Source organism: Catharus ustulatus, chromosome 2 (genome assembly GCF_009819885.2).
Source record: "Catharus ustulatus isolate bCatUst1 chromosome 2, bCatUst1.pri.v2, whole genome shotgun sequence".
Classification (NCBI taxonomy): domain Eukaryota; kingdom Metazoa; phylum Chordata; class Aves; order Passeriformes; family Turdidae; genus Catharus; species Catharus ustulatus.
This window is the reverse complement of record NC_046222.1, coordinates 72,977,720-73,005,627: the sequence shown is the minus strand read 5'-3', so window position 1 is coordinate 73,005,627 and position 27,908 is coordinate 72,977,720. Positions and strand designations below refer to the sequence as shown.

The 27,908-nt window shown below is 41.5% G+C and overlaps 1 long non-coding RNA gene across 1 annotated transcript; it reads left to right on the top strand.

Annotated features, from left to right (window-relative positions):
- The first annotated feature begins 73 nt into the window (after positions 1–73).
- LOC116992566 lies at positions 74–22,486 on the top strand. Its single transcript, XR_004417073.1, has 3 exons — positions 74–153; positions 11,334–11,387; positions 21,477–22,486. It is a non-coding gene; the product is annotated as an uncharacterized LOC116992566 (long non-coding RNA).
- Positions 22,487–27,908: the final 5,422 nt, after the last annotated feature.

Below are 27,908 nucleotides of genomic sequence, written 5' to 3'. Positions count from 1 at the left end.
GCTGCCTTGTCTGAATAAAGGGGCAGCATTTGTATTCTGGTATGCTCTGTGCAGCCCAGCAGCCACGAATTGGCACTTCTTCTTCACCAGACTTCTGACCCACTTATTTCCAGGCTTTGCTTTCACAGTCTGCACTTTATCTGCCGTCTCAAGGTATGGCTGGAATATGGGAGGGATTCAGCTGTTTACAGTAGTCCATCTAATAGTTTATCTGCCATGGCACTAAAGGGGCAATAAGGACAACTCACTTAAAAAGAGTTTTACAGTTCTTTAAAATTTTCTGGTCTAAATAAAGAATTAAAAGTGCTGTATAAACTATATTTGCACTGGGTAAAGGCACCTTTTCTGTTTAAGGTGAGAATTATAACTTTATCAGTTTTGCTGGAGCACTAACAGGTTCATCCTCTTGGACTCATTTGTATCATGCAAGAGACTGAAGACCACTCACCTGCAGGTGACTGAGCCAAAAAGTCCAATTTCTTTAGAAAATGTTAGATTAAGAATATATGTAAACAAATGCACCAGCGTTTCTTTTTCTAGAAGAGAAGTTTCAGCTTGACAATGATCAGATTGGATGTTTTCCCACACATCACCTCCTAGTGTTTGAGGACAGAAAGAAATGTCCTGATCATATGGTCTGCTGTTCAACATGGCATACCCTCTAGGGCTTCCCCTAACAGAGTCTTTCAATCTTTCCTCCAGAGGGTCTGCACTGTCTTCTTCATTGACACCATGAGGCTGCAGTGAGTGTTCTGCAGGAGGATATGTACAGAATTAGTTCCATTGATCAAGACTGGGGATGAACTCTCTTGTGATTTCCTTCAGTTCCCTGCCACTTGTCCCTATAGCCAGTCTTGTGTTGGCACTGCTGGTGTGGCGATGGAGTGGACCAGTTCAGGGACCTAGTGTAGATGGAAACCTTAAAACAATCAAACAGAAAAAGGCAAGCCTACTTTCAGCTGGATCAGCTCCCAGAATGGGCTCACAGCATAATGGAGTTATTAGTGTCAGGAGAAGCATATCTAAACAGAATGAGCTTCTGTGGTCTGTCAGTAAGGCATGTTTTTCACTCCTTTGGTCTCTTCTCTAAATCCTCTTTAATTTATCAAAGTCTTTTGAACTTCTGATTTCAGATACTTCTCATTCTAATATGGGAATTCACCAAAGAAAAGTAACATTGTCCTATCTTCTGTTTTTTTCCATTCATTTCTTCAAGGTTTGAATTAGCAGGCCCAGAGGTTTAAGTGTCGCTGGAGTTTATGTTCAGTAAACAATGACTGGGAGCACCTGTATTCTGTTCCCAGAATTCTGTCCCAATTATCAGTCAAAATGCATGGGAGTGCCTAAGATATTTTCTTATTAAACGTTATGCCACAGTTTAACTTCTAACAACCGAGGAACAAAGTCTAGTAAAAGTGGATCTATTTTCTACACATTAGCGTTGATGGACATCACTGTGACACAAAGGTTCAGTATCATTTTCCCTAGTTATTACATTGGATAGGTAGTTTTCAACCTCATGAATGGATGCCTAAGCATTGATTGTCTGTTTGGCAGGCCTAAAGTTCCTAAATTACCCAATTTACTTTTAACCACAGTTCAAACAGTCCATGTTTTTTTCCAGTCCTTTGGACCTTCCCCAGGGAGCTGAGATTTTTGAGAAGGCAGCATCAGTAATTACACAGGCTTGTAAACACCAGATCTAAATTGGCCAGACCTGATTGAAAAAAAATACTTGTTGCTCATGTATTTTTATTAGCTTTGGAAGGGAAATTGATAATTATTCCTAAGAGACCTGATGAGCAAAATGTTTATACTTTTCCTGAGCTAACAAGCCTACAAATTCCATCCAGTAAAGAATCTGTCCAAAGTTTCACGTTGTTCCAAATAAAATTAAATAATTTCATTTGTAATCATGCTGACTACTACTTGTTTTGTGTTCTTTTTTCTTACCTTATTACATTTATACAATGTAGTTAGGACAGTATTTGGAATTTATAGTTTTGATTTATACAGATTGGTATAGCCTTCTCTTTCCATTTTAGACTTTATATCTATGATTTTTAATAGCAACTATCTGGATCCTGTCCCAGGATGTACTGATGGCTGTAACTCCTGTTGATCTCAACAAAATGCGCTGTCACCACAGGATATTAATGAGAACTTAGACAAAAACAGTATTCTCTTTTTTACTTTCAGGACTTTACATCTGCAGTTATTTGCTGAACCTGTAACCTAGGATTTAGAAATACAAAAAGGTGTTTTATTATGCAGCTAGTGTGAATTTATGCCATCATATTACTTTGTGTTTTAGACTGTTTAGTCTCTTGCTATCTATTGTGGTATATGTACAAGAATACTTAGATGGATACCAGAGGAGTATTTTGTAAGATCTTTCCTAGCATGCTTTCAACACATTTAAAAGTTGCTTCTTCATTAAATACTGTTATTCCTAAACTCCATTTACAGAGTTACCTAAGAACATTACTGATACACATTTTGGAGAATTACACACATGGCACACAGGTCATTCCTTTGTTCTTACTTGGACTTGCGCTCACTGGAGTCAGTATCTGCTTTTTTCTGAGGCCGTGCTTCTAGTATGTATGAACTGGTATGGAAATCAGATGGCTAGTGTGGAATTCAGCTGTGGTAAAGGCTTGTGGCCAAGTAAGAGTGCTATCACTGACAGCCTCTCTGTTCCTAGAGGCTGCACACTTTGCCTACCCACCCCAAAAATTCATGGTGTGTGAAGGCTGATACTGTCTGTATAAATAACAAACACTTAAAATTAAAAACAATAGGTTGTAGTAGCTTTTCTCTTTCTTTGTGTTCATCAGGTTACTCTTCAAGAAAGACCCATTGTAGTGTTAAACAGGATCTTGGCTATAATTCTCTCATTATAACCCACACAGTCATGCTCTCCATTTTCCCTTTGATACTGTCTTAAATAGTTTCCAATTTTTCATTTTCAGCATTAAATTAGAGGGAATTAGAGGAAGAAATGTTTCTTTAAATTAGCATCCTTAGACAATGTGAAATTACTTTTAATTTTAAGAGCAGCAAAGAGAAATAAAAAAGTTACTGTCTGAAATCAGCAAGCCATTCCCTTTATAGGGAATACCAGAAGAGGTAGTTCTAAATAAACTGGTTTCAATCAAGCAGGAAACTTTTCCTGTGGTCAGAGCATTTGTCTTCTGGAACAGCAGTTGCTTAATACTGCATGTTTTCATCAAGATGAAGTATGTATCCCACAGACATTTCTCAAACTCAGGACAATAATTTCAGAATAAGAAAATCATGAGAATCTCAGTAAAGCCCACAGAGCTGTCAGAGTACTGTATCACAAACCGATTAAGTATGTGGCAAAGCACTGTGTGAGTTTAATAAGGAACTGTATGCTGTAAATGTACTGTGCAAAGGCACTATGCTTTGCTGATTTGCTTTCTCTAAGGAAAGATCATGAGAAGAAATGCTTTGAATGTTCTTCTTTTTTGTATGCAGAAAAAACTACACAGTACTTTTTATTTTTATATGAAAAGAGCTTGTGGGTTGGGATAAAAGGGCAGACTAGAAAGGGTGACGCTGGAGGAAGAGGAGGAAGGGGATGGGGCTGGAAGCTGCCTCAAAGTCACAGGCAATGGTTCTTGTGGGGGATTTATCTACCCTGGCATCTGCTGGAGAAGCTACACAGTCCAGAGAATCACAAAGAGTCCGGAGGGTTCCTGGAAAGCACTGATGACAACTTCTTATGCCAGGTCGTGGAGGATCCCACGAGGAACGGTGTGCTGCTTAACCTCATACTAACCAACAGGGAAGGCCTTGATGGAGATGTTAAGGCTGGGAGCAGTCTTAGCTGTTGTGGCCATGAGACTGTGGAGGTTCAGCATTGGGTGAGGAGGAAGCAGGGCAGCAAGTAAGATTGCCCATGGACTTGAGGACAGCTGACTTTAGCATCTTCAGGGATCTTGTGGAAGAACCCCATAGGAATGGGCCCTGCAGGGAACGTTGATTTCTAGGATCACTTTCTCCAGGCTCAAGAGGAATGCATCCTGATGAACAAGAAATTGGCAAAGGGGGCAAGAAACCTGCATAGATGAACAGGGAACTCCTGTCATTGCTCAAGCGTAAGCAGTAAATAAACAGGAGTGGAACCAGAGTTGGGCCCCTTGAAATGAATATATAGAAGTTGTCAGGTTAAGCGACATGAAACAAGGAAGACCAAGTCCATCTGGAACTAAATCCAGCCAAAGATGTCAAGGACAACAAGAAGGGCTTTTTCAAATACATCATTAATGACTAAGGGTAATGGGTTCTGTTACTAAATGGAGAGGGGATCCTGGTAACAGAGGGTTCAGAGAAAGCAGAGTAACTGAGCTCAATCTTTGTGTCCATCTTCACTGGCTAGACCAGTCCTCAGGAATGACTGGACCAGGAGACCAGGGTAAAGTAATATTGAAGGACTTTCCTGCGGCCAAGGAGGTTTGGTTTAGAGAACACCCAGCAAACTGGACATCCACAAGTCCATGAGCCCTGACAGGATGCATCCAGGAGGGCTGAGAGAGCTGGTAGATACCACAGCAAAGTCACTCATGATCATCTTTGAAAGGTTATGGTAATCAGGAAAGGTACCTGAGACTGGAAGAAAGCAAATGTCACTTCAGTCTTCAAAAGGCTCTCTTTTGTATGGGGCAGGAGCAAAGAGGATGAGCTTTGGTGACAGACTCCAGAGAAACAATTTCCACAGAACACCACCTTATCCTTTTTCCTGAACTCCTACTTCAGCTTGCATTCACCTGCATGTAGGAAATGTGTGCAGACATGTTTATTCTGAAGCCTAGGTTTAAAATTCACTCTGGCTATAGTGGAAATGAGGCCTGAGCTTAAAGAAAGATGCTTTTGTGAAAAGTAGATTGCAAAGACTTCCTTGAATGTATATATACTTCCTTGAATAGTATATAGCTGCTGAAGTGCTAAGGCATGAAGGATATAAGAATGAATAACACAGAGTTATGCTGGAGCTGCAAAACTGGGCATGGACTGAACATTACCTGTAAACCAGGCATGCTTGTATAGCAGTGTCAGGTCTGGCCTGTTTCTGTTGAAAATGTTGCTACCAGGACAGGGAAGGTAAACTGTATTAACCTAACAATGTTCTGAGCCAACCATTCCATGGTTAAGTGCTCTGCATGTGAGGCATATAAAGATGTGCTGGTGACAGAGATGCTTGGTGAGAGCCAAGTGTCTTTGTTCAGCTGAAGAACTGGAGGTTGCACTGGGTTTGTTGCTAAGTTAGAGCAATAGCAACCCATGCTCTAGGCAAATGGCTTTCTAGAATTAGAAGCCATTACTGTCTGAAGTGACAGATGTAGAAAATGTCTCTGCATGAATAATTAGCTCACCCAGCAAAGCTGCAGCTACCTGATAGTACAATTTTTTTCCCACTTTTGAGCATATTTTATTTATCTGAAACTTTCCAATGGTCATCACTGGTAGTTTATTCAATTTGATAAATAAGTGGTAAAGGAAGGTGTTCTCATAGATTGGAACAATCTGCATGTTTTCATTTTTTATAGCTCCTCCAAGGATGCAATTGAGACCCTGAAGAGCTTTAGCTCTTTATACTACTGAAAACTCAACAACTTTTTGCAAATTTCCAGTTTGAAGAACTGATGAGTAATTATTCAAGTGTTTTTCTGGATAACAAAAAAAAAATCTTCCCTTAGAGGCAATATTTTGCTGCAGACTTTAGTTCTCTCTTCTCTGTTTCATTTGCCTTTTCTTCAGCTCAAGAATTTCTACTTTAGATATTGTTTCATATGGTAGAATATCTTTGTGAAGTAGCTGAAAAGGAGCTGGACTGTCCTTTGCTAGTCAAATATTGTACTAAATTTTCATTTCCATAATGCATGCAGTTTTCCTTCATTTATTGAAGAAAATAACATTTTTTTTAATATTGCTGCCCTTCAGTTGCTGGGGATAACATATAATTCTGAATGTGTATGCCCCACCATTTTTGCAACTGAGTAAAAATCTGCCAAATTGTGTCAAACACAGTAATGGAAATATAGAGATGAACTTACTTCACATATATTTTCTGAAGGTTGGTATGACCAACTGCAAGTAAATGAGAAAAGGATTGTTAGTTGATATCTCAATTTAATCTTTGGCATCTCAATGAGTAATTTTAAGATTAAAATTGTTTTCATTATGCTACCTGCATGAAAGACCAAAAGAATCTATATTTTTAATAGAATTTATTCAGGAAAGCATTGGCAAAAAATACTAGAGTACTTTTAATATTTGTTTCTGCATCAAACATGCTGAGATGGGCTTAAAAGCCACCTGAGAATTCACATTTGCCTCAGTGCTGTTAGTAAGAGCTGTAATTATCTGTATCTTTTGGAAATACTTAAAATGAAACACAACCTAATTCTCAGTTATAGAACAATGTAGTACAACAAAGACATTGTAATCTATTTTTTTCATTAGAAGATGCGGGTGCGTAACCAGGAAGAACATTGACACAATTATTTCTTTGTAAACCTTTACAGTATATAAACATTTACTGGAGCATTGAAAATCAGAATTTATTCTGACTTATTAACAGCAGAACCATTCTGTTGTATGGATGGACAAAGAGCTTGGCTTTCTGTGCCATTCCCATTCTCAGAGTCCTCTTTTCTCTCCTTTAATTGTCAGTAACATCACTACCCTGCAATTTTTGTGGGAGCTTAGGGTTACCCTAATTGCCTTCCCCTTCACTCCTGACAGCATTAGTGAAGCCGACATTTCCAGCAGAGTCCCTGGGGCCTTGCTGCTGCTGAGTGCAATGCATTCCAGAGCCCTGTACCCCAGAGCAGCATGTGCCAACCATACTGCAGGGCTTAGCAAAGTGAAGTACGATCCCAGCAGAGACTGAACCTGGGCTGGGGTAGGAGTGGGCAAGGATGCCCATGACCTAATTAGGAGCTGTAGGGCTGAGAGGTACCACAGAGTCTTCATGAACATCCCTAGCCCTAAGTCAAGGACATTGGCATTTTTGTGTGGATTTGTTTTAAAGATGCCACTGGCATCTTTCAATTTTTCATCTGTCCATATCTCTTACAATTCTTTGGATTCTTAGAGCTGAAGCCAAATGGCTGAGGAGAAAGTTCCAAATGTGTTGTGACAAAGAAGGACATGCTACTCTTTTTACCTTCTGAAATTTTAAGTACTGAACTGTTCAATGGTTTGTGTAGTTCAGGGGAAAAAACAAATGAAGAGAATTGTGAGTCAAACAAGGGGCTTCTAGAAAAAGTGTGCCAGGTCAGGTAACAGGTTCATTTAGCCCAGTATTGTCTCTCTCCAAGTGAGCAATAAGGAAGTTTAGGCAAGAAGGGGAGAAGCAAGGGAAGACTGCAGAGCACACAAATGTAAAGCAAACATGTAATGGTATTTCCTACTCCCATTCTCAGATTCTAAACAAGTGGCTTTGTCCTTATATCTTATAATGCTTGATGGATTTCTAGTTCATTATTTTATGTGGTTACTTTTCAAACACCTGTGAACCTGTGCAATCTTCAGCATCTAGCAGCAGAGAATTCTAAGACTTTAGCGATATCATGTTAAAGGGCTTCATTCCCCTTTTTGCTTTCAACCTGCCACATAACAACCACTAGTTCTTATATAGAAAGAGAATCATTCCTCATTCACCTTCTTCCTGACATGGCTTATTTTTTAGCCTTCTGTCATGTTGTCCCCCTAGATCTTCACTTTCCCAGGGTAAGGAGCCCTGTCTAGTTGGTCATTCCTTGCCATTTCCGGCCTCTGGTCAGTCTTATGCTATTTTCATCGTCGTGGTGGTTTGTCATGTTCTCTTTGTTGCTTGTAGAGCTCATGAATGTAGTTACATTGATTCCTTTATACACACTCCTGCAATTTATGGTCTGGAAGTGAGGAGCTGAACTGGATCAGACCAAAAGCCTTTTATTGTCCTGTCTCAGATACGCATATAGCAAGTATCTAGGGCAGTATATAAGACTAGACAGCTCTTCAAAAGTATTTGCACTTTAAACCTCGGGTTCATGCACTGCAAGTTGTTTTTCATACCATTTTCAAATGGAGCAATATTTAGACTTGTCCAAAAGGACAGTTTCTAACCCTTTCAATCCCCAGCTTTGACCCCTTCTTCCAATAAACTAAAAGATGCAATCTACTCATTGCAAGTTCTGTTGTGTCAAAAACAGGAAGAGATTTCCCTATTAAGAGAGATTGCACTATATTATAAAAAGTTCTGAAAAGCAGACAAACCTAGAATACTCAGTCATAACTGTTAATTGAAAGAATAAAATGTTTGTATTCACCCTGAAAAGTAAGTTCCTGGGGAAAAAGTCCACTTTGAAATCTGAAGCTGCCTCTGCTCCGAATTTGTTTGACAGTAGCAAATAAATACAGAATGCTACAAAATGCAGTTAACATAGCAGATCATGAGCTGTTGACTGCACAAGATCCTTGCTTGAAGCCTGGTTTCAGGCAATACAGTGGTGTGGGCAAACTGACACGTGAACTCAAAAGCCTTCACTAATTAACATTTTGGTCATCTATGGAACTGATCATACATACATGTAATGACTGTGTAAAGGAACGAATCACTTAAAATGCAATTAAAAACTGCTGCTTCAGCATGGGTCTTTTAAGTCAGTTGGGAATAATTAACTTCAGGATGATTTATTGAAGAGATTAATCTTTCACTTAGAGCTGGAGTTATCTATATGAATTCTTCTGAAAAATATTACTCTCCACAGTTTTAATGGTTACAGGATTGAGCGAAGATAGTGTTATTTGCTTTCACTATCACCCATCGCTTCAGTACCTCTTTGTGTATGTAATTATTTTAACTGGCACATACCTAATTAGGTAGGTTCCTATTTTGAACATTATCTTTCTTGATGGATGGGTTTTATAAAAGTCTGAAGAATCTCACAGATCAGTGAGATTTCCACTTTTTGCAGTACACACCAACATAATACCGAATTGTAAATTGGTTTTTTTGTTGTCAAATTTCCCATTGAAATCATAAAGCCACAGGAAGTTAAGTGCAAATGTAAGGTCCTATTGACTTCTGATTAACAAAGATAACACCTACAGTAAGTATATACTTTAGGCATAATAGTCTTATTTCTCTTGGAAACAATTATTTGGGGATTTAATTGGATGTATGTATAAGGGTGCTCTTTGTGCCAGTTTTTGACTTCACTATTTTTGGCTACCTTTGCTGTAGAAAACAGTTACTTTGTACATCACTCTTTAAAAAAAAATCTGAGCATTTCTGTGTATGTGTTTCTCCTCTCTTTCAGTGAGTTCCTCCCAGCACAGTTAACTCTCAGTTTGTCTTAGAAAAGCAGACTGTGTTTCTCACATCTCTGACCTTTTTGGGTTTGAGTCAGTCTGAGAATAATCCTTAGATTGTTAACAGTGTATTCATCTCCATTTCTTCCTGGAAGCAGCTTTTAGCCTTATAAATAATAAGCTAAAATCAACAGAGCCTGAAAGGAACCAAGCATTACATTTCCTACATAATTCTTTTGAGGAATCAAATTATTTTATATTGTTTGATTTCATGTTCCCATTATCAGCCTCCTTACATTTCATTCCCAGTGTACACGAAGGACAGCAAACTAAGGCACACAGGCTAGTTGCAGAGAAATACCATCAGTTCTGCATGGCAATCCTTTCCTCAGAAGACACTTGAGTTACCCTGTGTTTTCCTTCCATGTAATGCATATGTCTCATAGCACGTCAGATAGATGTCTTCACTATAGCTGATGTCTTTGTTTAAAATAACAAGAGGGAATTTTTGGAATGCCAGTTAGCGAGATGGCTTCCTGAATGGTCCCTTGTTGTGGCTCTTATTAATATTCAGTATCTTCTGTCAGAGATGTAAAAAAGTACTTTGAGCCTTTCTGTTATTTGGAGCAGGCATGACAAGTGATAGCAAAATGATTGCATGAATTAACCAGAATATCCTTCTGCTGGAGTGAAGCTAAGCTTTCTACACACTGGGATGCATTGTGTTTTTAAGCTTATTTTGCTTGCTCTGTTACATTAACACTGCTACAGTTTTATCTGTGCCACCCCATCACTTCCTTTTGCTTGCAATGCATTTCATCACCTGCCAGACTGTATCTGATCTACTAGCCCCAAAATCTGGGCAATTGCCACATACAGAGCTTGATGGCAGAGCAGCAGCTGGGCAGCTTGCAATGCATGCTCTAACTTGGGTACACCTGTCTCTGTGTAAACAACTTCCAGTTTAATAATCCTACTTTTTATTAAAACTTGTTTTCTCTCTTTGTCAGCTGGTAAGGCCTAGCTGACGCAGGAAGGAGAAATTTTTGTGGTAATGAGATTTCAAAAGACAAGTTAAATTTGTTCTCTAGCAAAGGAAGGACATGAGAAGTAGGAAGTGCTGAGTACAAATACGATTATGAGTTTATAGGTTCTAACAAGATCTTCTGACACCAGAAGGGCCACCTTTGCACAACCCCCAACTCCGGGCTCTCACAGCCAGCCAGAATGTGATGAAGGACATGTCCACGTGTGTCTGTCTTTTTCTGCAAGAAGCTGTTTGTTTCAGCTGGTTGTAAAAGCCTGGAAGGGAAATTTCCACCCTAGATTTAGTCGCTCTAAGAGATCATTATGGTTTCTGCTCTTGGCAAGTCCAACCATCTCAGCTTCTAGAACTGTAAGATCCCTGAACAAGGACTTTATTCTCAGCATTACCAATGGCTTTTGTGTTAAGTATGGACCTTTTGAAGTTTCCCCTCATTTCCCCTTCTACCTCCAGAAAATGATTTTAAGCTGGGGAAGCCCGTTTTCCTGAATTTCCTCTGTTGTCTGTACAGTAAAACAGCCACTGTCATGAGTAGCATTCCCTTGGCTCCCCAGTGCATAGACTCTAAGGAGGACACAGAGAAGAGAGATTTAAAACTCATACTTCCTGTATATTATAGGAACAGATACTGAGAATAGATACAATTTTTCTCTTTTCTGTCTGCTTATAAAACAAACAGCATAGTAATAGCACCTAAAAATGACTTTGTATACCCTGTTACAAAAATGTGTTGGAGATGGATAAGGATACAACCATGCAATTCCAAAACCAGGAGAAATATTGGTTGGTTTAGATTATCACATATCAGATAATTTCTGTATCAGATAACTAATCTTAATATGTGGAATAAATGCTTAAACTCATATAGAATATTTAAATAAATGCAAATGCTTAAGGATTTTATTTATTAAATAACTAACTCATGGATAATATGACAAAACATACACTCTCCTTTCAGGTCAGTATTTGGCTAGAAGTTCCTGTTGCATTCTGCATTATCGTTTTCTCCTTGGTAAGTATACCTTCAGGAAGTTAGGTCTTTTAATTGTTTCATAGGTGATTCAAAAGCCTCAATAGCTTCTTTTTGTGGACTGGGAAACATTTATTTCTTGTCTTAAATGTTGCTAACTTACACGCATCCTTCCTGTGTTATAGGTATCATACCTCACTTATAACCTCTCTACTGTCAGCCTTAAAATTGGTTCCATCATTAGTTCCATCACTATCCTCTGGCTTAATATTCCAGTATTGATAAGTATACACTCAAAAAATAATTTAATCTTTTCCAGTACTGCATTGTGACTGATCCAGGGTCTTGTGAGTAATCTGTTTCAGGAACAGGAAACCAACTCCATTTCCTTAATGGCAGTTACCGATTTACTCACTACAGAATCACTGGAAAATAAATTACAGTGTAATCTGAAGTCTGGAGAAGCGTTGTAGTGACTCTCAGGGGCTTTAAAGCCAGGAGTTACTTCATTTTTGGCATTACATCTGTATAGTTGAGTTCAGGCCAAGCATTTCTTTTTCACTACAGAAACTGCCTCGGGGCACAGTAGTTTGTTTATCAGCTCTTTCGTTGCTTGTGTACTCTATCCCTGCTAACTTATTAGTTCTTTTCTTTTCTTTTCTTTTCTTTTCTTTTCTTTTCTTTTCTTTTCTTTTTCTTTTCTTTTCTTTTCTTTTCTTTTCTTTTCTTTTTCTTTTCTTTTCTTTTCTTTTCTTTTCTTTTCTTTTCTTTTCTTTTCTTGTAGTATACACTAACACAAAGCTTTGGAAACTTATTAGGAAAAGTTAATGTGCTGTCTTACATGCAGATGGGAGAAGGAATGAGAAGTTTTGCAAAACCTCAGATAAAGACTATATCAATGCCACTGTCTTTAATACAGACCTAATTTATCAGTTGTTTATATTGGAAAGGTATTTCTTTTACCTTCGTGGATGCTTTCTTACAGATATCTCCAGTGGCAAGAAAGTTTAGAAATAAAGAAATGGAACATTATTTTGTTCACAATGGTGCTAGCTTGCTGTTTCCATTTTTCATTCAGAAACTTTTCCCAAATTCTACATCACCAAAGAAAGGGTACTTACATTTTTGTATCTCCAGCACTTGGGTCTTCATCCTAATTGCATATCTCTCTCTTTCTTTCTCTCTCTCTCTCTCTCTATCTCTCAATTTTTCAAACAAATAAATAAATAAATAAATAAAATTTATAATAAATTAATTTCTTTCCTAGATATAGGGGAAAGTTTAGGTGCTTTTCAAGACCTCCAGAGGGAGATCCACTCAATCTAAAATTAATTTTAAAATTTCTTAATACCAATCACTAAGTACTTACTTTTGGTGAATTAGAGCTTAGGTTTGGATATCTTCAAAAGCACTTATACCCCCCTCTATTGCTGTCTCCTTTACTTGAGGAAGACTGATCCAACCAGTAGATGCTTAACCATTAGACACAATGAAATCCCCAAATCCCAAATCAAAGGCAGAATTACTTGCATGTGGGATAATTCCTCCATTTTTGTATCTCTATTTATCACATGCATTTGAGTCTCTGTAGTGAAGTCTCCTTGGCATGTCAAAGGTCTCTTATAACTGTTTCTCTTTATGCAAAATTTCATTTTTCTCAGGCTGTAAGACCAGATCAGGCTCCAAGGAGTCAAGTCCTGCTGCACAGTATAAAATCAAACATTTTTCTTACACTGGTGATGAAACTCTGAGACAAGCATATAATAGTCAGAAGGAATGAAAGAATGGTATAGTTTTTAATAATAGCCACACAGCAGTATTCTAAAACTGATACATTACCTGTGGGTAACCATCCCTGGATAGAATAAAATTACAGTAATTTCACGACAAGGCACACCGGACTATAAGGCGCGCTTTTTTTTTGCAGTGAGGCTCCGCCTCCATCTTCCTCTGTGCGGTTACTGGCCAAGGCCCCGCCACAGCCCGGCAGCCATTGGCCCCCGGGCCCACCCCCACCCGGCAGCCATGGGCCCCCGGGACTGCCTGGACCCAGGAGGGGTTGTACCGTGGGCCCCCTGGCCCGCATTCACCTGGTAGGGACGGTGCTGTGGGCCCCTGGGCCCGCCTCCAACCAGCTGCCGTGACCACTGCCGGCTCCTCCCATGGCTCACAACTCACACTTCCGTGTTCGCAAATTTCCGAACTTTGTCCATCATATAAGGCGCACCGGATTATAAGGCGCATTTCCAGGTTTGAGGGAAAATTTTAGTCAAAAGGGTGCGCCTTATAGTAGTGAAATTACTGTATTCTTTTATTCTGTACTGTGTGTAGTACCTGTACTGAAGGGTTTTGTTATCTGTGATAGTAGAAAGTTATTTTGGGAACACTAAGGTTTTTAGTGAACATTTAATGTTCTTTTTTAAAAGAAAAATATGCAAACTGTGTCTTAGATGTGACCTCTCTCCTCACCTCAAGCCAAACTGGAAGACAAGTTCAAAAGACAGTTGTGTTACCACCCTTGTAATGAATGTTGATGCTTGGCCCAGCTAGAAGAAAGTGATGGATATGGCTCGTGCCTCAGCACATGCTTTTGTCTAGGATATCACAGTACTGGTGCCTCTTGTTTTTATGGGCCCACTAGGGATGTGGAGTTGGAGCCATTATGACAGGCAAGAACCTGGGAGCAAGACTCCATTTCTAATAGGAGCTTAGTTTGATTTCCTACTTATGCAAAAATTATGCTTTATAAGCTCTTTATTTGTAAAATATGCGTGATTCTGAGTATATGAACACTCTACCATTATAGTCTGCCTGCTTGCTCCTATGCTTCCTTTCCTTTGTTTAACTGTTTTATCTAGCTGTTCCATAGCTTTTAGTATGCATGCTTCTTGCTGTACAGCTTCTTACGGCTTTTTCAAGCAGTTCTGCTTTCTGTTTCAGTGGATAGATAGCCACATGTTGCTCTTCTACTTTCATTTCCTCTTCTTTCTTTCTTTCTTTCTTGGCCTTAAAAGACTTAATTTTATTGTGCTTAAGCCATAATTTTAAAAAAATGAAAGGTTACAGAAGTGCTTAGGGCTGGCAATAAGGATGAGCACTTTTCTTGGAAAAGTACAGCAGCTGAAGGAATCTAATCTCAAGAACTAGGGTGTGATTTGGGGAGCTTCACAAAAAGCTGGATATGCTACAGGTGTTTCAAATTATAAACTGTGTGATTAAAGCACTTTTTGGCACTTTCAGAACCTTTTAGTAATAGGTCAAAATAAAGGATTGCTCTGTGCTCACGATTAAAATTGGCTCCAGGGGAAAGAGACTAAAATGTCTAACCAGCACCTATTGTCTACAACAGAGAGCAAAGGGCTCATAAACCATGATGGAGCTCTTCTTTCCTATTTGATGGAAGAACAACAATTTCAGCACCATTACTTCTCCTGACAGTGGGATCAGGGGCGCTCTATGAGGACAAGAAGGCAACCCTCACCTCAGTGACATGCAGTTAACTGGCTATATAATTTCCTGCATATAATTCACTGTTATATAATATATTCCCTGTTATATAATTCACTGCATTGCTATAGTGGGCTCTTCTCACATATGCAGTGAAGATAGTCTATGTAAATCTTCTCAACCCCTGTAGTCATTCTGATAAACCCTAATCCTGCTCTGTGACCATTAGAGTATCAGAAATCAATAGTAGATACACCAAGAGTCCATGACCCAACAGCTAAAAATTTACATACAAACACATGATTCAACAGGTTACTGACGAATAATGCACTGCATAAGGTATCAGTGCAATTAAAGGAAAGAGGTTGTTATTGATACAAGACATCTTCAGTAGCTTAGATAAGTCTAAGTTAACCTAAGTTCTTATAAATTCCTGGAGGCACCTGCAAGAAAAGGCTTCTCTATGTTCAGTACACAGAAGGAGCCATTTTAGACTGAGGTGTTTTAATATTTTAGCACTAAGCTAATCTCGATATCACTAATACAAGTGCATATACATGTTATTTACCACTGAGATATCTTAAGTAGTTTCTGGAAAACACAGGCTCATCTCTTGCATCCTCCCCATTTTTCTGTTTCCTGCAAAGGAGTGCTTACCCTAAAGAGTAGGCTCTTGAGGTCCCCAAACTGTTGAGGGTTTTATGGTGCAGGTGGTTATATTCTTTAAAGCTTTATACCCCTAAAGATACTTAAGATTTAAAAATTCTTTTCACTTATTATATCTAAAAATTAGATGTTGAAGGTCAAAAAGCTTGATTTACTATTCTTGAAAAGAAGACCTTATTATGATATATGGGCCAATTTTTGTTTTTCACATTTGTTCATTCCAAAATTTTACAGATGCCAACAGAATTCAAGATATTGGTTATATCAAGTCAAGTTTATTTATTTTTTTTAAATACTCAGCATGTCAAAACACTTTTACTAGAACAAAAGCTGGAGTACTAAGATGTAATTTCAAGCCCTATGTATGATCTGATAGAGAATAGGGATTTTTGGGGCTCTGTTGTACAGCCAATTTGTGCTGCATATATAATAAGAAAAAGAAGACTCTTTATGTTCTGCTTGAGAGGTATTGTTTCCTTCCCTTGAAATACCTTGTCCATTGGCACTGTATCTGCAGCTCCTTAGTAAGCCTTCAGTGGGCTAATTTCAGACTCATGCTGACAGAGTTTATGTCATTGCATACAAGAAGTCTACTCAGGATCTAACTTCTTCTTGGAAACTTTACATTTTATCATTTGCATTATGCTTGATGAGTAATCATTGACTTGAAATGACAGCTTCCATGTCTGCTTCTGCTAAGGATATTTGGCCAGTATGCTGGTACATGATAATTTTAATCTTATGAGATCACTACTTTGTTGTCATACTGTATCTTTATAAACTATAAACCACCCACATGTTTAAATAAAATAGTGTTTACATTTAGTGTGTTAGAATTACCTTGTCTTTGCATCCTTCCTTCCTTCCTTCCTTCCTTCCTTCCTTCCTTCCTTCCTTCCTTCCTTCCTTCCTTCCTTCCTTCCTTCCTTCCTTCCTTCCTTCCTTCCTTCCTTCCTTCCTTCCTTCCTTCCTTCCTTCCTTCCTTCCTTCCTTCCTTCCTTCCTTCCTTCCTTCCTTCCTTCCTTCCTTCCTTCCTTCCTTCCTTCCTTCCTTCCTTCCTTCCTTCCTTCCTTCCTTCCTTCCTTCCTTCCTTCCTTTCTCTTCTCATAGCTGTCAAGCTAGCAAAATTATCTAGAATTACAGTAATTTCACGTCTATAAGGCGCACCTTTTTGACTAAAATTTTCCCCCGAACCCGGAAGTGCGCCTTATAGTCTGGTGTGCCTTATCTGATGCACAAAGTTCAGAAAATTGCGAACACGGAAGTGTTAGCTGCGAGCTGAGCCAGGAACCGCAGGAGCTGCGGCTGTGCGGGGGGAGTCGGGAACCGCGGGAGCCGCGGCCACCAGGCGGGGGAAACTGGGAACCAGCACAGCCGCCGGCCGGAGAGAAGCGGGGGAAGCAGCGTGGCCATGGGAAAGCGCTGAAAAACGCCACAGGAAAGCGCCGAAAAGCGGTGAAAAAGCACTGCGGGAAAGCGCCGAAAAGTGGCAAAAAAGCTGCGAAAAGGCTCTGCGAAAAAATGGAGAAAAAACACCCCAGGAAAGCGCCGAAAAGCAATGACAAAGTGCCGCTGGAAAGTGCCGAAAAGCGGCGAAAAAGCGCCCCAGGAAAAGCAGCGAAAAAGCGCCGCAGGAAAGCGGCGAAAATACGCCGCGGGAAAGTGCTGAGAAGTGGCGCCACCGCCAGCCAAGGGGAAGCTGGGACGCAGCACGGCTGCGTGGTGGGAACCGGGAGCTGTGAGCCATGCCAACCGGTGCCGAGGGTGGGCGGGAGTGCCAGGGCCCGCTGCACGGGGAGGGCACCTAGGGCTGCATTTAAAGGCTACACCGATCTTTGAAAAATGTTTGCAAATTGAGCACCTGTCAGTAATTCATTACTGTGTTGCGTACCCCGCGGCTCCTCGCTGCAAAAAAATAGTGCACCTTATAGTCCGGTGTGCCTTATATGATCTACAAAGTTGCGAAATTTGCCAACTCTTGGGGGGTGCGTCTTATAGTCCGGTGCACCTTACTGTATATTTTGGGACTTCGTATTAAAAAGTGTCTTTCGTTTCCTAGCTGCATGCAAAAGGGCTTGCTTTTAATGGAGCAGATCTCTTCAATGTTCTTCCTTCCACGTAATTCAGTGAGATTATAATGAGTTTAAACAGGATAAACATGAGTGTCTAGCAGCCTGGCTTCCTTCCAAATCCACTGGTTTCCAGAGTTCATATCCTGTAGACAAACCCCAGATTGCCTGTGGACAGGCACATGGGCTACCTAGGTTTGCTTGCTGTCATGATCACTCCCTAATGCCATATCCCATATTGGTAGCCTAGGAAATTCCCTCGTTTGCAAGATCTCATGGGCTCTGTCAATGACTGAAGCTATCCTGAAAATACTATCCTGAAATGATCTGTTTACTCCCATCAAGCAAAACACATGCTACACATTAATTATCCAAAACCTCACTGTTTAAGTGCAAGATACAGTTTTAAATTGCATCTTATTTTCAAGGTTTGTACTATAAGCAGAAAAGAATGGAGGGGAAATAAAAGAAGATGTGTAAATTGCAATAACCTTTATATTAAGTAGAATGTAACTGGAGATAATGAGGAATGTCTGCTGGGAAATAAATGCAGCAGATTGCTTGGGAAACCTTTGGATTGTGTCAGGTAAAATGTTTCTCATTCAAAAAGTACAGAAAGCAAGTAAAGGAGAGATATTTGTTGATTACTCTGAGGAATATATGAGAATTTGAGGCTGAAAGGTCCATTTAAGAGTGGCCATTAGAAAAAGGTTCATGACTGTTTAGGACAAGAAGGAGGAATAGCAGCTGAGGAACGGAAGGTAGACTTTGATAAATTCACAGAATGGGTAAGCAAGATCTCGTGTGAGGAAAAATGTTGCTAAAGGGTTACAAATAATTATGTGCCTTACAAATAATACATACAATGACAGTATTCATCCACAGGTGTATTCTACCCCACTGTGAAGAAAAAGGGAGAAAATGCAGTAAAAGATCAGGTTGATTAAAACATGAACTGTGCATGAACCTTAAACACAAGAAAGAATAAAGCTGGAAGCAGAAACTAGGTCAGGCTGCTGAGGATGAGTGATAAATATAACCTGAACATGTAGGAACAAAATTTTAAAAAGTCAAAGCTCAAAACAAGATTCATCTGCCAAGACATATCAATCAATTTGGAAGTGCAATTGTAACGCAGGAAGGGTGAAGGAAAGGGTGAATTGGTCAGCTGCTCAGCGGAGAGAAAAAGCTTTTGCTGGTTGATACTCAGAAGGTTAAATTTTATAATAACATTCTGCCTTAGTCCTTGCAAGCATGATCAAGTGAAAAATGAGTAGTACAGTAAAGTAAAAACATGAACTTTGAATGAAAATGGAACAATTTAAAGATTAGAGTTTATCAAGTCAGCAAGGGATTATGAGTTTCCTAATAAGTTTTAAGAACTTTATGATGAACTACTGGATACTCGTGTTGCACTGGAGTCCATGTAATAGGCTTGAAACTTGAAAAGTTCATGAATGGAGAGCCAATGCCTGTCTTCAAATAAGGAGAAAGGAAGATCAGGGTATGATTCAGTGAATAACTTAATTTCTGCTCTCACAAAATGCTTGAACAAGTACAGTAGTTTCACGAATACAAGCCGCACGGATTATAAGCCGCACCCCCGGTGCCTCGACAATGTTGCTGTCTTTGTCAATAGATAAGCCGCACCCCGAATATTAGCCGCACTTTCGTTCGTCGCGAGAATCCGTGCGCAGCTTTCACAAATTGGCCAATTAGTAACAGGATCGCGGCATAGCGGGCTTTACTGGCTCGGGGCGGGGCCAGGCAGGCTCGGCCCGCTCATGGTTGCTGACGGGGCCGGCTGGGTGGTGCTGCAGCCGCCGCCGGGCTCACTGGCCCCCCTCTCCCGTCAGCACCGCCCCGCCGCTGCGTTTACGTACTCGCCCTGCCGGCGGGCCAGCCACTGCCGCCGCTGGCAGGCACGCCGGCCGCGTCGCCGCTGCGTTCACGTACTCGCCCTGCCGGCGGGCCAGCCGCTGCCGCTGCTGGCAGGCATGCCGGCTGCGTCACCGCTGCGTTCACGTACTCGCCCTGCCGGCGGGCCAGCCACTGCCGCCGCTGGCATGCATGCCGGCCGCCTCGCCGCTGCGTTCATGTACTCGCCCTGCCGGCGGGCCAGCCGCTGCCGACGCTGGCAGGCTCGCCGGCCGCCACTGGCTCGGGGCGGGGCCAGGAAGGCTCGGCCCGCTCATGGTTGCCGACGGGGCCGGGTAGCCCAGCTCAGCGCCACGGCTCGGCGGGGCTGGCCGGGTGGTGCTGCCGCCGCCGCCAGGCTCGCTGGCCCCCCTCTCCCGTCAGCACCGCCCCGCTGCCGCGTTCCCTAGCCCTGCCGGCGGGCTGCCGCCGCCCGGCTCGCCGGCCGCACCGCGTTCCCTAGCCCTGCCGGCGGGCTGCCGCCGCCGCCACCCGGCTCGCCGGCCGCGCCGCGCCGCGTTCCCTAGCCCTGCCCGCCGCCGCCCGGCTCGCCGGCCGCGCCGCGTTCCCTAGCCCTGCCGGCAGGCTGCCGCCGCCGCCGCCTGGCTCGCCGGCCGCGCCGCGCCGTGTTCCCTAGCCCTGCCGGCGGGCTGCCGCCGCCACCGCCCGGCTCGCTGGCCGCGCCGCGTTCCCTAGCCCTGCCGGCGGGCTGCCGCCGCCCGGCTCGACGGCCACGCCGCGCCGCGTTCCCTAGCCCTGCCCGCCGCCACCCGGCTCGCCGGCCGCGCCGCGCCGCGTTCCCTAGCCCTGCCGGCAGACTGCCACCGCCGCCGCCCGGCTCGCCGGCCGCGCCGCGTTCCCTAGCCCTGCCGGCGGGCTGCCGCCGCCGCCGCCCGGCTCGCCGGCCGCGCCGCGTTCCCTAGCCCTGCCCGCCGCTGCCCGGCTCGCCGGCCGCGCCGCGCCGCGTTCCCTAGCCCTGCCCGCTGCCACCCGGCTCGCCGGCCGCGCCGCGTTCCCTAGCCCTGCCCGCCGCCGCCCGGCTCGCCGGCCGCGCCGCGCCGCGTTCCCTAGCCCTGCCGGCGGGCTGCCGCCACCGCCGCCGGGCTCGCCAGCCGCCCCCTCCCGTCTGCACCGCCGCCGCGTTTCCTCGCCCTGGCCGGCACTGCAGGCCCCCGCACCGCCGGGCTCCCCCACGCTGCTGGCCCCGATTCTGCTGGGCTTCCCCCGCTGCCAGGCAGCCCCACCCACCGGCCTTCCTGCTTCTGCCATGCTCCCCTGCACTGCTAGCCCCAGTTCTCCCAGGCTCCCCTGCCCTGCTGGCCCGGGCTCTGCCGCCCCCCCTGCCCCGCCCTACTGGCTCAGGCTCTGCCGCCCGCCCCCCACACTGCTGGCCCCGTCTCTGCCAGGCTTTCCCACCTCTGCCGGGACCGGCCGGGCTCCAGCTTGGCTTGGGGCTGCCGCGGGCTCTCACTTCCGTGTTGGCAGCTTTTAGAATTTTGTTAATGTATTAGCTGCCCCGGAATATTGGCTGCACTTCCGGGTTTCCACCAAAATTTTGGTCAAATTGGTGCGGCTTGTATTCGTGAAATTACTGTAACTGAAGCTGTTAGAACTGGAAGACAACAAGGATATGAGTACATCCAAAACAAAATAATAAAATCCATGTAATTTCCTTTCACAGCAGGAAAATAGGATTTGAGAACATAAACATGATTTATCTTGACTTTATAACGGCTTTCTGTATTGACCTATGTAACAAATTGAAAAAAAATATGATCTATGTTAGCGTTAGGCATTTGTCTAGCTGGCCTTCAAAGGTCTCTTCCAGCAGAACCCATGCTAGGATGCAATTCTTTAAATCACTGACATAGCGTGGATACAGAAGGACTGGGGAGGTTTCACAAGCCAGGAAATGATGATCAATGCTTTTCAACAAAGACAAAAACAGGTATGGTTCACCAGAGACAATTCGTTGGTTCTTGGTTCAGATTTTTTTCTAACGATCTGAAGAATACTCCCATTCTATTTTCAGGTGACATGGACTTGGATGGCATGAGAAGACCAGAGAATTCAAACTGACCTCAGAAAATTGACTAAGTAACTTGAAAATGTAAGATGAAATTGAGTAGGAGTGAGAGTAATGTGTTATTCTTGGGCAGGAGTAATTAACTAGACAAATATGGGAAACAAATATCTAGTTCAATAGCAGAAGTTCAGAAAAGGATCTTGGGGCTGCGGTGGATCACAATGTGAGTGAAAGACACAAATGGAAAAGGCAAAAGTAATTGTTATGCATTCAGGGAATATAGTATGTAAGTCATAAAACACTGCTTTTCCTCTGCTTGTTAATGTCAAGGTAACAGAGCAGTAACCCAGTTTGGACAATGCATTTAAATAAAGGCATCAGACAAATTCAGAGAAAAGGATGAAGAATGATCACAAAATTGTAAAATATGACCTGCATTGAAAGATTGAAAAAATTATTTAATCATAAAGAGATGAGGGCTAGGAAGATGACAGAAGTCAGATATATGAGAGTGTTGCAAAGATGATGGTAATTTGTCCCTTTTTTCCACAGTGAATAGGACAAAGAATAATGAAATTATGGAGGGAAGACTGCAATTAATAACTGTAAAAACTTGCTTACGTATAAGGATGCATGTCTTAATGACTACCTGTAATTCCTTCTAGCTCTGTGATTTTAAAAGTTAGAAGTCAGGTCATGTAGGTTTGATGCTTATGTTATGAGATCTCAGATGTCAGTCTGTCTTTGGGGGTTATAATGTGAAAATACTTGAAATGAAAAGGGGAAATGAGTAAGCCCCAAACATGTTATTGGAGAGTTAACAAAATGTAAAGCAAGAGGACAGGCACTGTTTTGTCTAAAATAAATCCAGTGTAAAAGAAGTGTGAGTTATTTTGGCACACGTGTGTGTGAAAATGTGTATGAAAATATATGAAAATTAGCTATTTATCTTGTTTAAGAAAAGATTGGTTTTATGGTTATAACAAGAAGGGCAGTCTGTATTAAATAGCTCTTTACTAAAAAAACAGATTAAAATTTTGTATCTACTTCCTGAAATGAAGTTTGCCCTATATTTGCAGTATAACATTGTGTTCAATTGATATAATTTGAATAAAGGTTTAAAATTAAGACTCTATAAACACATTGGATGATATTCTATAAGAAAAAATTGTAATCTACAGCAATTCAGACTTTTCTAAAGGCAAAGACTTTGTTCTGCAAAATTAATTTGTAAATAATTTTTGGTTTAGATGATTTAGCAGTATTCAAATAAGGCCTTCACAGAGAAGAAAAATATTCCAACATTTGTGAAACTTGTTAAGAGATTTCTAGGGAGCCTTTTGGTTGTGAATACCTCTACTATAATATCAGAAGTACTCATAAGAGAAGAAAAGTGATAAAAAGTGATAAAACCCCAATATAGGGTAGAATGAGACTCTAGATTACTTCCAGCTCTAGATTACTACTTTAATCACTACTTATTTACGTAACAGTGAGTTGATTGGATTAACAAGGTAAAAAAAGAAAAGCAAAGAAATAGAGTTCATTTTTTATCTCAACTGTCAAAATTTGTGTAGAATCTCTTAAAATGCTCTGTTGCTAACAGAATTCTTTATATGACCATGAATAGAAAGCTGAGGTTTATGCCAGCACATTTGTCTAGATTTTGAGTATAATGAGCTGCTCAGGTTGTACTTGGCTCAAAACAGAGCTACAAGTGCTGTGAAGTTGATGCACCCTCATGACTGAAGTAATTTTTGTAGTATTTTGAAGTCGCTGCATGTCCCAACCCTTCCAAACCACTCAGCTGAGGAAGAGGTTTGACTATTAGAGAAGGCAGATTAATTTTCCGTTCACTAACTACGGCCCAGTGAGGCCTGAAATGCAGGCAAGCAAATTGCAAAAAATCAAATTAAAAGCCAAGATGCCTTAAGAAATGTAGCTGGTTAGAGGTGCTTGTGTTCCAGTAAAAGCTGGATTTTGATATAATTTTCTTTTGCATGCTTTAGAATAATCAGTGGAATTTTGGTTAATATGTATTAAAATAATAATTCACTAGTTTGTCTTGTGAAAGTGCTGGTGTATTTAAAATGTCATTTCGAAGGATTAAAGAATCAGTCAAGAGCAAGAGTAGCAAATAATGCAGACTTTGGACCTTGTACTGATTTTGATTGGGATAGAGTTAATTTTCTTCTAAGTAGCTGGTGTGCATTTATATTTTGGATTTGTGATGGAAACAGAGGGGACAACACAGATACTTCTGTTTCTGCTGGGCAGCCCTTAGACAGGGTTAAGGCCTTCTGTGCCTCTCACCTCACCCCACCAGTGAGGAGGTGGGGGTGCACAAAAAGTTTTGAGGGGAAACAGCTGGGACAGCTGACCCCAGCTGACCAAAGGGATGTTCCAGTCCATATGGGGTCATGGTCGGCAAATAAAGCTGGGGGAAGAAGGAGGAAGATGGGGATGATGGGAATAATGGTGTTTGTCATCCCAAGTCACCATTACATGTGAAGGAGCTCTATTTTCCTGGAGATGGCCAAGCACCTGCCTGCTGATGGGAAGTGGTGAATGGACTCCTTGTTTTGCTTTGCTTGTGCATGGCTTTTGCTTTACCTGTTCAACTGCTTTTATCTCAACAGATGAGTTGTTTTAACTTAAACTTTTCCAATTCTTTCTGCTATCCTGCTGGTGAGGGGTTCAGCAAGTGACTGTGTGGGGCTGAGTTGTTAGCTGAAGTTAAACCACCACTAGTCCTGATTCTCTTCTTGCACCTTCTTTAAAATAATATTATATTTCAGCTGGCTGCAATGTGTACAGAAGTTGAAAAAGACACAATGGTGGTAGACACATGTATGAATACAGAAATAAAAAATAGGAAAATAGAGATTTCACCTGTCTAGCGCAGAGTGACAATTACATCCTGACAAATGTAATTGCTCCAGACAGTGATTCTGAGTCTGCAGGACAAACAGCATGCAGATAGGGCTATGCTGCACTTCAGTAACCCAGACACATCCATGCTGTAAAATGCTCCAGGCCTGGGTCCCATTGGATGCTCTTGCAGATTTCATTATTATTTTGTGCATGGTTTTTCTGGTTTAAAGGACCTGGAACAGTCTTATGAGAGTATTGGAGACTGTGAGATTGAAATGATTAAAAACCATAATGTTTGTCTAGAAGAGGAAAAAAGAGGGATGTATCTCATCTTACGGTCTTACTGGCGCTCAAGGAAGAGCATGATGGCTGATGTGGTGTCTCTACACAGCCCCTCCCAAACCCACCTTGCTTCTCTAAAATGGGAGATTCCCACAGCTGCCAGCTGAAACAGGCAGCTGAATCTGCAGGAACATGCTGTGCGTCTGCACCCACATCTTGTAGGGACAGAAAAGGGAAAGCAGGAACAGCCCTAAAGCTCTGTGGGAGCATCTGTGTATTTTGGGATCTTCCATGAAGAAGCATGTCAAGGAAGTCAGCCTTTTCTTCCCCCTTGAGGAGTCACTTGGAAAGCAGCCCTCATGGAAGAAGTTTTGCTAAGCTTGGGGCCAAAAGCTGCAGCATGGTTTGCATTCAATGGACTGAAGAGTCCCTTGTGCATGTTTCCTTTTCTCTGGATCTTCCAGGACTGCCTGATTTGTCAGTAAATTGTCCAGTTCCCTTGATAAAGAAAACTTTAAGATTCTTTTGTGGCTTCCAGTTTAGGTGCCGATATCAAGGCAATACTCATCTGTAGGAGAGCTCTGGGATCCTAATTTCTGTCCACAGCTTCTCTATGCTTTCTATAGGAATCTTGTGAAGACCTTGGCTTTACAAGCACAGAAAAGCACCCCTGGGTACAGTTAGAGAAAGAAAGATTCTACTGAGCCTTTACTGAGTGACAGGAACATCCATGGTGGTGTATAGCACAGCTGGGGCACTCACCAGGATACCCTAAAAAAATAGGAGAACTTCAGGCAGAGCAGTTGGTGTAAGAGAATTTTCAAGAAGGGCTTTTACTTAGAAATATGCCACAATGACAGGAAACCAAGTTACACTTTAGGTTTTTGGAAATAGTTTTCTTTAAATACACGTTATCCCTCATAGCTTTTCAATCTTCAGGCATCATTTATCTTGAAGTTTAGCTTCCTCCATATGTTTACCATCAGCTAAAGCAGCAGAGCTGATGAGTAGCTTAGAAATGTTTTGTCATGCAGTATATGAGGTTTTTTGCTTCTCAGCTAAATGTTTTTTACATTTAACTTGAACTCCTTCTGAGAAGAGCTGGATATTGACTATTAGTACTGTTATTTCATACTTACATGATAACTATTCATTTGTTTGATGAGTGAATTTTTCCATTAAGGATTTTCAAGCCCCACATTACAGAAGTCTGGAGCTGCAATTGCAATTTGATGCAATCTTGGATTGCACGTAATTAGTGCAGAATGGTGCATGATGCCACCATCTTCTGTACGATGAAAGCTCTGTCTTAGATGGTGCAGAGCACTTCCATTTGACCTAAACAAAATTGACTCAATTTAGTAAATCAGTCTCACTAAAGAGCATCTTGGGACTTAATAACATGCACAGAGTATGATAAAATGTTTGGTAAGTGCAAGGGTAAACAGGGATCTTATTACCGAAAGCTATTAGATAAATTTGCAAATGGATTTGTTTGTTTATCTAAGTTTATAAAAAATTCTGATGCAGTTCTATAGTTGAATAATCTATCATTATACTTCATAATTATATTCATTTGACTTTCAGATTGCATTTTGTTTCTTACTGTTGTAGAATTTTATCAATGAAATCTAGGAAAGCAAAAGCAGAAATAAATTCAAATTTGATTGTATTAAACATAATTCAGGATAGGGCTAGCACTTGATTAATTCTTTTGACCTATTATAAAGTTAGCAGATAACATTTATAGTCTGTCAATTTTTATCAAAATATTTTAGAATAGGCATGAGAGTAAGAGAAGAGTAGAAAAATTACCAGTGTGATTCAGGACTGTCATAGTTCAGGACATACACAGCAGTTTTAGTTTATTTTCTGGCATGACATTTGTAGTTAAGAATCAAAGAAAGTTTGTGCCCTATTAGAAATTTCATTAAATGCATGGATATTTTATTAAATGTGTGGCTGTTTGAAAAATAGCAATTGAGAGCACTTTCCAGAAGCCTTCATTTCCCCCTCCAATCTGGAGGAAGGTTCATTTACTTTGGGCAACATTGCTTGCAACACAGTCATGTAAATTCTCACAGCCTTTCCCTTCTCTGTTGATTTTACTAATAGATTTTTTAAAATTTTCATCTTTGCTTTTATAATCCTTCCTTGCTATCCTGTCAGGCTTTTCTAGGTTGTGTGCATTAATAACTCACAACATTTTAAGTGCCCTTTGAATATTTGGGTTTGATTCTTTCTTACATTTAGTGCTTCTTCTCTTGATACCTCTTCTGACAAACTATTCTACATTTTTTTACATTAACCTGATATGTTAAAAATTTTTGTCTCCTTTTAATGTGTTTTATCTGAATATATTGGTTATAAAAGCCAATAGATTACTGGTGGCTTGCTTATTCCTTAGAATTGATGCAGATAGAAGCAGGAGCTCCTTCAGAGAGAATTCTGTCCTGATGCAGAGTACTCTGCCTCTTAGTGGCAGGGAAGCTTCTCCTATTTGTTGCAAAGTTTGGTAAAAACAACTTACATTGAACACAAGCATAACTCGTTTCAGAGGCGCTAGAGGTCAGTGCCAACTCTGTTTTTCAAGTTGTCCATGTGTTCTGGATCCCAGTGGCTGACAGGGCAGGTAAAATGTTCCATTGCTTATTTCTGGAAACTATCTTAGCAGGACCATGAATCACCAGAGATCAAACAAGATTAAACTTGACCTTCTACTCTGTTTCTAGAACAAACAGATTTTTCAGTCTCCATTCTACAACTTTTGTCATTCACTGCAGCATTAATTGACATGTGCTCCACAAGTTCAGCAGCTGTCCTGCCCAGTCTCCAGGAACAAGCTTCCGAATGCACTCAACTGCATCATTTTCCCCTAGATCAGAGTTCCCATCAGCTGCCTCTCTGTAGTGCCAAGAGCCCCAACAGCCCTGCTGGGACATCCAAGAAATCAGTCATATGCCATGAATCCATTGAGGTATCCATCCAACAAAATGCTATATGTCATGTTTATTGTGAAGTACAAAAAACTCATAGTGCACCTTTGAAGTCAGGGTATTGGGGAAAACAATTTAGGATTTAGGGAGAAGTATGAGTAGCGCCACAAAGTTTGACAGCTGTCCAAATTCACACGAGTTTAACATGCCAAAGGTAACAGCTCACATGCTCTAACAATGAACAGTTAGACACAAAAACGTTAATACATAACTAAACTAATTTAACCAACCAACAACACAGAATAATCAAACATGGAGACCAGATTGCCCTTAGAAACTGGTAAAC